The sequence below is a fragment of the Macrobrachium rosenbergii genome, chromosome 13 (assembly GCF_040412425.1).
Source record: "Macrobrachium rosenbergii isolate ZJJX-2024 chromosome 13, ASM4041242v1, whole genome shotgun sequence".
NCBI classification, from domain to species: Eukaryota; Metazoa; Arthropoda; class Malacostraca; order Decapoda; family Palaemonidae; genus Macrobrachium; species Macrobrachium rosenbergii.
The window spans coordinates 65,546,071-65,557,209 of NC_089753.1; positions in this window are offsets into that span (position 1 = coordinate 65,546,071).

Genomic DNA, 11,139 nt, shown 5'->3' on the forward strand with positions numbered 1-11,139 from the left:
GAGGCGAACAGCTTGCTTAGTACAGACCTTCACGCCCGAAAAGGGAGTGAAGGCCCTCTTAAGGGGGAGCTTTTATAAATATTACTGCTGTTCGCCCTCGTAACATTTATTGATAAATAATATCAGCCTGATCAAGACAGGGAAATTGCCTTTGTCCCACGCTAGGAGCGTCTTCAGTTCAAACTTTAACATCCGTTGAGAAAGGATAGGTAGCATTTAGCCATTTTAACCCTATAGGAGAATTTCATAGATCAGCTTTAAGAATAGGTGGTCCTAAGGTCCCTTTTTCCTTCCTACCTGTCTCTTGGCGAATGTTTTTAACAAGAGCATGGACACCTGGGGTGACTGTAGGCCTGTTTTGACCAGGCCGGTCAGGGAACTTCAGAGAGACTGGAGCATTTGGAGAGACCACATGTCTGGAAGGTGGCCTCTTCTCCCTGTCTTTGTCTATTATTTATTAGTGAAGTGAAGAAGCAGAAACAACAACTCTCTCGGCGGTGTTGGTGCGCACAACGTTCGTCCTAAGGTAAAGTCGTTTTTGTTCAAAACTTCGCCCATTCTTTTATCTTTTTTCTGTATTTCCATTTCTTTGTTTCATTCCTTCGGCCACCACTTAAGGTATATGTGTTTACGAAGTCTAGATTAAGCCAAATTATTATATTGTTAGCTTCAACCCCGTTATTCCAGTAAAATACCTAGGATTTAGGGTAAGCAAAATCAGGTTAAATCTCGATGCTTTTTATGCCTCGCGTCCGAATGTTTGGAAGAACCGTTGCGTTTAAAATCAAATTCATCTCAAATATTCTTGTTAAGGTTAATTACCCTTAACTGGCGACCTTTGGCTAATTAACGACTGTCTTTGAGGTTAACTTTTGGCTTCAAGTGGCAGGTTACGTGTAATCTTGGTTTGCAGGGCCGTAAAAATTACGTAAATTGAATAATACATGATCAACCAAGACCCTCACACATAACAATATATATATATATATATATATATATATATATATATATATATATATATATATATATATATATATATATATATATATATATATATATATATATATATATATATATATATATATATATATATATATATATATATATATATATATATATATATATATATATATATATATATATATCTGGGGGTATTTATATATACTACTGAGGCATATATATAGGGATATATGCATATAAATAAATGAATAAATAAATAAATAAATAAATGGCCTTGATAAATATGATATTAAGTATATAAAAAATACAGCTGAAATAAAACTTCAAAATAAATAAATAAGGTAAACTAAATGGTTTTAATTTAATTAATGATATTTAATTAAAATAAACACGTGTCAATAAATAATAAATAAATAATAAATAAAAATAAGGTAAGTAATAAATAAATAAATAAATGAATAATTATATAAAGGCGCATAGATAAAGCCTAAGGGTGTTAATAAATGATGCAGTGGGGTCACTAAAAAAACAGGGTGATAATATGTACAGCAGAACTCCTAATCTGCAAAAAAAGCAATTATGGTTATTCAATAAATAAAAGATTAAGTAATAAATAAATAAATGAAGGTGCCAAGATACTAAATAACTCGAATTAATGACTGTTAATGATAAACGTTACACTTCACTTCAATGCTAATATTAAAAGCACAATAGATAAAAGCAATAAAGGTCTAAATGTAAGGTTTAAATCGCAATGAAATGGAAATAAAAATTAGTTGAAGACAAATAAATAAATAAATAATAAATAAAAGAAAAAATAAATCCGGCACTTTACCTTAATCAGGGGATGAAGTCTTGTCTTTCGGGGAAACCAGAAATAGGGAGGATAAGTAAATAAATTTACAACAAAAGTTACTATAAATAAATTGATAACATGTCTGGACCAAGCAGGGTAACAGATAAAGGGCAGGACTATAGTAAAAATGAGCTAATGAAAGTCTGAGGAAAGACAGAATAAAGTCCTTTCGAGATAAATAAATAGCCTCGCTGAAATGATATCTTTCATTAAATAAAAAAATAAATAATAGGGTCGCTCTCCGGGAAGCATGGCTGGAATTCAAGATGGTGGTAGAACACGTGTTCCATTAGGTAAATAGGATTAAATAATAAAACATTAGCACCTAAATTTAAAATTAATAAACAATCAATCAGATAGGGGAAGAGATTAAATTTTAAATAAAAAAGCAGTGGTAAATAATAAGGATTATAAATAAATTTTCAATAAATAAATAAATTACTAAAATGAATGGGTTGATTAAAATTATTTATGTTATTTCTATTGCAATATTAGATGGAAGAAAGATAAATAAAATAAAATAATAAATAAATATATAAATATATAAAGATAAATAAATAAATAAATAAATAAATAATAAATATATAATAAAATAATAAATAAAATATAATAATAAATAAATAGATAAATATATTAATAAATAAATAAAAAACAAATAAATGAATAATAAATAAATAAATTAATTAATTAATTATAAATAAATAAATAATAAAAAATAAATAAATGTAATAATATAATAATATGATATAATAAATAAAATAAAATAATAAATAAATAAATAAATAATAAATAAATAAATAAATAAATATGTAAATAAAATAATAAATAAAATAAAATAATAAAGTAGTAAATAAATACATATATAAATAATTAAATAAATAATAAATAATAAATAAATAAATAAATACTAAAAAATAAATAAATAAATAATAAATAAATAAATAAAATAATAAATAAAATAAAATAATAAATAAATTAGGAACAGTACTGAATAAATAAACAACCGTTAGATACTAATATCCACCCACAAATAAATATAGGTAGGTGAATAATAAATCAAAACTCATTTGGCTAAAAATCAAATATACTACTAGGGACAACAATGATAAAAATATCGATTAATAGGCGAATCAGATCCATAAATGACAGGTGTCAATAAGGCGGAGTTTAAATAACTAATTAAATAACTGTAATGTACTGTGTTTACAATTATGATAATAAATAAATTCATACATCTCTACCGCCTGCCTTAAAATTTAACCAATAAATAAATTTCTTTTGATATTAAATAAATCAAGTTTATACATAAATAAATGATTGATATTCATATTATGGTTGAATAAATCTTTTATAAAGCCAGATTCAGTGATAATAAATTTCCACTGCATTATTAGAATATAAATAAATAAATTTTAATTCTTCCCAGTTGATAGCATGATTAAATCAATAACATAAATAAAAAATAACTGTAAATAAATAAATACAATTTCTTATGCTGTTAAATTTTTTTCCAGTGCTTTCCCTGTTTGGCAAAATAAAAGTTGTAAAAAAGACTAAACATAAAATTTTATATACAGACCCTTTAGTATTGTCAGGGGAGTTCTTGATAAGTAAATTTTTCATTGTTTTATTGTTCTTAAAATAAATTAAACCAAAATTCTTAAGAAGATGGGCGATATAAATTTCATATTCTTATTATAAAGGCAGTACAAGCAAATTTTGTGTAAATAAATAAGGTAAATTTTTGGCTTTGATAGATATTCTTTTTGCCGTTTCAAATAAATACTATTAAACACTGTCAGGATAATTCAATTTCTTGCCTGCATTCCTAATTTTATAATAAACTCATCAATATATTCAGGCTAAATACCCGTAATGCTCTTAAAAACATAGATGAAAAAAACTGATTTTAACTTTATTAAATTTGTAAATAAATAAAATAAATAAATAGGAAGTAATAAATAAAATATAGTAAATAAATAAATTATATTTAAATTATACTTCGTATGAGGACATGCAAAAAGGGGTAATAAACCAATTATTTAAAATTTAATAAAATTTAATTAATGCTTACCAAAATATTTACCTATCTAAAAAAAGTTTTCATTTAAGATATTTATTTATATATATATATATATATATATATATATATATTGAAAAATATATGAATATAAAACATATATATCAATTATATATAAATATTATATATATATATATATATATATATAATTTGGGCCAATGTCCCTCTCTCTCCTCTCTTACATCAATTTCAAAAGCGTTTGCCGCTGTATTTCATCTAAGAAATGTTATCTAACAAATGCTCTGATCAGAATATGAATAAATTAGCTACATCACAGGCCCTCAGTTGTTATTCATTTCACTTTAGACCCTTCAACTCTATTTATAGGCCGTTATAAGTCCAAATCATACAATAAAATTAAAACAATATTTCCATGCGACATAAATAATTTGGTATAGGTTTAGGTCAATGATCCTTTTTATTTATATATGTGTTACTATAATGAAAGTAAACTTCAATGACCAATTCATAAAAGACTGAACCAACCTTTCGGTTTTAATTTAAACTCATTCATTAAAATAACATGAGAACAGACCTCTTTTTTAATAAGAAATATTAAGCTATACTATGTTACGCCATTTTACTTCTTTCCTATTACTAGGGGAATTTCTGCAACAGATTCATTTAAAAAAAAAAGTGGCAAAACACGTTCCTTATTGGTTTTAAGGGTCGTTTTTAACATTGCATAATAAATTACAGCTCATTATCTCTACAATGACATCAAATTCTTTAACGCAGAATGAAGTATAAAGTTACAAGGGTCATTAGAAAAAATTTTTGTTTATGCATTCAAAGAAACAACATCTATTTAGACTTGGTCAATTTTAAAGTGTAATAACGTGATCATGAATCAAACAAAATCTTTCCCTTCCTGGAGGAATGTCGGGCAACCGGTTATTCATTGTTTTGAATAAATACTCTCTGATAACAGGTAGAAATGAATATATATAATTGCAATATATAACCATAAACAATAATTTATGAATTTTGTCCAGTCTAGTAGTTACCATTTCTTATAATTTAGAGTCTATTCGGAATCATTTGTTCCAGCATTTTGAAAACTGAAAAAGGGACACGGGTGAATATTTGAATATTCAGTTGAAAAATGTTTATATTCAGTAAATGATATATTCTTATAATATATATATATATATATATATATATATATATATATATATATATATATATGTACTTATAAAAAAATATAGAGTATATATAAATATATATACTCAATAATTAAGTGGCTTATATTTATATATAAACAGGAATATGTTACTATCCATATTTTCATATATATTCATCGCATATATATATATATATGTATATATATATATATATATATGTATATATATATATATATATATATATATATATATATATATATATCATATATATATAGATATATATATATATATATATATATATATAGAATATATATATATATTATATATATATATATATACCTATATATATATATATATATATATATATATATATATGTATATATATATGTAAAATATATATATATATATATATATATATATATATATATATATATATTCTGTGTCAGGTGGAAAGTAAGATGGATAAATATATATATATAGGTATACAGTAAAAGGAATGAAAGGGGTTGCATATATGTATGTATAAGATATATAGTATATTATATACATATGCATATATATAATATACTATATACATATACACAAAATATATATAGCTTGTATCAATATATATTATACTCACCCAGGTATATTACATATATGATATATTATAGTAATATGATTCATATATATAATATATATATATATTAGATGATTATGCCTATATATATACATATCGCTATATTTTCTTATCATTCAAATTTTATTGGCTATATCTGCTTGTTGTAAAATTCAAAATCATCTTTTGTTTTTCACTGAAAATCAGCCTAATCTCTGCCCAAATGGGCAGCCTGCCCACTAAACACTGTTTAGTCAATGCTTAATTTTAAAATGCGGCCGAAGATATCTATTTTATTTATATAATTTGTCGACCACCCAAAATTTCACTAGTATATTGTATTACTTTTTTTCAAATATTGTAAATACGGGACAACAGGCGTCCCGGGGATGGTCGATACAGGACACGGGACAAATGTCATAAGTATGGGATAATCCCGTCAAATACGGGACGTCTGGTCACCCTGATTTGCATTGTATACAGTACATTTAGCCTCCATAAACGAAGGCTGTGCAAGTGCCTTTCAGAAAAGATTTCCAGATGTAATGATCTACATTCCTGTAAAGTTTTAATCTAGAATTTTCAGTCATTATCTTCCAGGCAATCAGTACCAAGCAACGTGAAAAGAAACTCATCTTCAGTATGCACTGAAGTGCTTTGCCAATTCGTACGATAATTCCAACTGCCATTCGCTGGAGTGTCCAAGTGTGAGATTTTGATTATTCCGGACCTCATTTAAACTGGGTTTATAACCAAATACGTCACCATAAAGTCACGTAGCAGTAGCTATAGCTAAATCGAAAGGTAAAAACGAAGAAGAATCTAACGAATTTATGAGGAAATTCACATACGTCTGACTACCATAGCCAAAGGGTTTCTAGTGGGAGGAGTTTAATAACCTCAACAGAAAACTTTCCACCCAAGCTACTCGTGACTCTCAGAACGTTACAGTCGAAAAGCTGGAATAAAAACAAACATTTAATTTGTTTTGCCAGGGGTGGCATAAAGCCACGTGCAATTTTTTTTTTCTGGGTCTGTGAGTGGCAGTTTGGATTTCTATAGTGGAAAACAGCTATACAAGTAACTTATAAGCCCACACACACACATTAACACACACTCACACAATTGGCACACATGTAGGCTCACATATATATATATATATATATATATATATATATATATATAGATATATATATATATATATATATATATATATATGTGTGTGTGTGTGTGTGTGTGTGTGTGTGTGTGATGATATATATATATATACATATATATATATATATATATGAGCATATATATATTATAATATATATATATATATATATATATATATATATATCCATATAAATATATATATATATATATATATATATATATATATATATATATATATATATACATACCCATATATACATATATATATATACTGGGTATATATATAGAGGCTCTGACCTCCATATATATATATATATACATATATATATATGTCTCATATATATATATCTCCAGGTATATTATACATTATTTCTATTAAGCTATTTTCCATTTTACATTTCTTGTATTTGCCAGACTGGACGTTGAGCCACCAGTTAGATGCAGCCATGGCTAATGACTCATAGGAAATCAGATGGATTGACTGAATCTGGGCTATAACCTTCAGAGAGGCCAGGGATGCTGGCACATCCTTCATTTCACATTTCTGGATAGCTAAATACATTAAAAAGAGATGAATCCTTTGTTAAAAGAAACTGGAACAAAAATCCATATGAATGTCATCTCCAAAAAGAGTGAGAATCTTGGAAGGCCTGAAGTCCTTTCTCAGGAGTCAAAAGACACCATAGCTGAGGCAGTGGGTAGACCAAGAAAGTCTTTATGTAAATTGGTGCTTGAACTAGAAACAAAAAGCGGAAAGAAGAAAAGTTATAGTGCTGTATATTGTGAGTTGAAAAAATCTGGTATCAAACCATTTTATGTTATTAGCAAGCCAAACATCACTCAGCAATAGAGAGAAGACCATGCATGGTTTGTGGTTCATTTCTTAAAGATTGGGATGAAGCTGATTTTCTCCATGTTGCCGCATCAGATGAATTCTTCATTTGCACAGCCAGGAAGCCAAATCATAAAAATGACATCATTTGGGCTGCAAAGTTGGATGATATCAGCGATGACGTGGGCTATCACCAAGTTGGGAAATTTCCTTGAATGTATGGGAATTTTTCTCTGTTTCACAGCCAAATGGTTAAATGTGGATCATAAAAAGAAAAATGGGACAGTCATGGAATATAAAAATATTCAGAGAAATTGTTGCCTTTACTGGTGGATTATTTACTTTCTCAAAAATCCTGAAAATGTGTTATCTGTTGAAGAAGTCACATTTTTTGCAAGATAAGGCACCATGTTTCAAGGATATCCTTCAGAAACAGGAGTTGCTTCTGAAACTGGTATCGATTTCTTCTCATCAAGTGAATTTCCAGGTCAGCTAGATGGCCTTAATGTGTGTGAAAACATTGGTAAAATCTTAAAGGATACAGGTGGAAGTACGCACAGTGAACCATGTTGGTATATCAAGCCTTGACGACCAGAAGAGGTGACCGAAGTGCTCAGGGAAATGGAGTTTACTGTTCGAGTCTCAGCTTTTTAATCGATTTAATGAAATCATACCCCTCAAGAATGCAGGCTGTGTTACAGACAGATGGAGGCCACACAAAAATTAATACTGCAGAGAGAAACTTAAATAAATTGTTTTCTGAATTACTTTTGATTTTGTCCATATCATTTTTAGTTTATTTTTAACTGTATTAGGGAGTCATTGAGGGGATACAGTTTTATAGGCCATACCTTATATATATGTTATAATATATTATATATATATATATATATATATATATCTATATATATATTCATGTATGTATGTATATATAAATATTTTTATTTATAAACCTTCAACTCAGCTGGTAACAGAAAAGGACGTATTCAAAAATTTTTCTAGGTGTATCCTTTGTCTCCTCATTTGTTCATAGTGGACAAACAAAATGTTACTAAACATTCATCTCATGCAATATATATATAGATAACTCAATCAATATAAGTCTGATCTGACAATTATATATATATATCTTTATATATATATATATATATATTGTTATATATATATATATATAAACAGTCATATATAAGAGGTCCTAGTAAAACATATCCCATTTCAGTCATATATATATACAATTATTGTTGTATATAAATATATATCCTCCATATATATTATTATATATATATATATATATATATATATATATATTATATATAAATATATATATATAGTGTCTTATGAATGTTTGTATGTTTGTTTGTCCAATATAGAAATCTGAACTGCTTAACAGACCTTTCTTGAAAAAAATTTTGCACATGGCTTTTCTGTTACCACAGGAAGGTTAATAAATCAAAATAAAACTCCTACCCTGTGGCAGACATGAAAACATGGACAAAACAAATGGAATTTTCGTTTTTAGTCCACCTTTTCTACAGTAATGTTTTGGAAGTCACGAATAGCTCGGGTGGAAAGGTCCAAGTTTTCTGGTGACGTCATAAAACACCTCCCACTGCAAACCCTCAGACTATGGAAGCCATACAAATGCTAATTTCCTCATAAATGTTTAAATGAGGTCCTGAATAATCAAAGTATCTCACTTGGACACTCCAGCTGATGGTAGTTGGAATTAATCATCGTTCGAATCGGCAAAAGCACTTCAGTGCATAAGGAAAATCAGTTTATATATATATATATATATATATATATATATATATATATATATATATATATATATATATATATATATATATATATATATATATATATATATATATATATATATATATATATATATATATGTGTATGTGTGTGTGTGTGTGTGTATATATGTATGTGTGTATATGAATATAGATATATAAATCCATAGTTAGGTAAGTATATATATTTTTTAAGATTAATAAAACTTTTGAATTGGTAATGATTCAAAAACAACTGCATCCATTGAATATCGTCCGTACGATATAACTGCATAGATGCTTGTGACCTCTCTAATTGTTTTACCACAGCCTGGCAGTCAGTGTAATAAAGCAAAGATTCCGATAGGATCAGCATCTGAATCAAATTCAGTATTCACAAAATTTTCGCTGGAATGAACAGTTGTTTTTTAAGGCACAGTTAAGGGCAAGGTCGAAGAATATGGAATATGACAGAAAATGCTACGCACCTGACTGGATTTGTTCTTATTGTAAGTTCCCCGCTGCTTCTGATCTAGTAACAAAAATGACGCAACTTTATGATTACCGTAAAAGCTGTTCAGTTATAACTGACTGAAAATCGTATGAAAATTTGTTACAGATTTTTAGTCCTAATAATTTACAAAAATATAAAATTGTTTGTTTATCTAAAACCTATCTAGATTTGAGTACTTATAACAACAAAATCTTTAATCAACTTTCAATTCTCATTTTTTTACACATTGCAAATGCACATTAAATAACTAGGTTTGGACATCTTAATAAGAATAGTCTTTAATATATGTAAAAGAAAAAAAACCTTAAAAATGGAAAACATCTTAGATCTATGCTAATTGGGTCATATCTGAGAAACGGTCCAAACGCCATTCATATCACAGTCAGAAGGAAATAATCTTCCATTTAGATTCACTGTCTTCTGGGAAATTTCTTTAAAATTCTCTTTTACCAGGAAATTCTAATGCAATCAGGTTTTCCTTGCTGAAAGAGCTGCAAACATAATTTTGCATCCGTTGGCTTTCGAGAATCTTTGGAGCATAGTTATGGAATCTATTATTCAAATAGGATTTGAACTCTGGTGAATTCTGAAGAATTCTGTTATGATTCGGACCCATCCTTTAGGTGAACGGAAACAAACAACAGAACAGAGGGGGAAATGATGCTTCTGTGGTTAACTGGCAGCATATCGAAATCACTGACGATTTCTCTCCTTTTGACGATAACTGAGGTATTTTTCCTTTGAAAATGAATTGAATTGAATATAGGATTTAGGCCAAAGGCCAAGCACTGGGACCTATGAGGTCATTCAGGGCTGAAATGGAAATTAACAATAAAAGGTAGGAAAGGTGTAACAGGAGGAAAACCATGCAGTTGCACTATGAATCAATTGTTAGGAGAAGGTGGAAAGTGATGGAAGAAAGAGAATATGAAAGGAGGTACAGTAAAAGGAACTAAAGGGGTTGCAGCTAGAGGCCGAAGGCACGCTGCAAAGAACCTTAAGTAATGCCTACAGTGCACCGCATGAGGTATACTGATGGCGCTAGCCCCCTACGGGGCTTTTCTTTGAAAGATAAATGAGGTGGGAGAAAGGGAAAATTACAGAGACTGAGGAAAAGAGACATTTCGTCTGAGGAGATGATCCCTGCAACGTCTCTCAAGATTTTCTGGAGTAACCTAAACGATCAAGTGCTGATCAAGTAGTCCGGTTTCAATTCAGTTCTGGACAGGCAGGTCACCGACG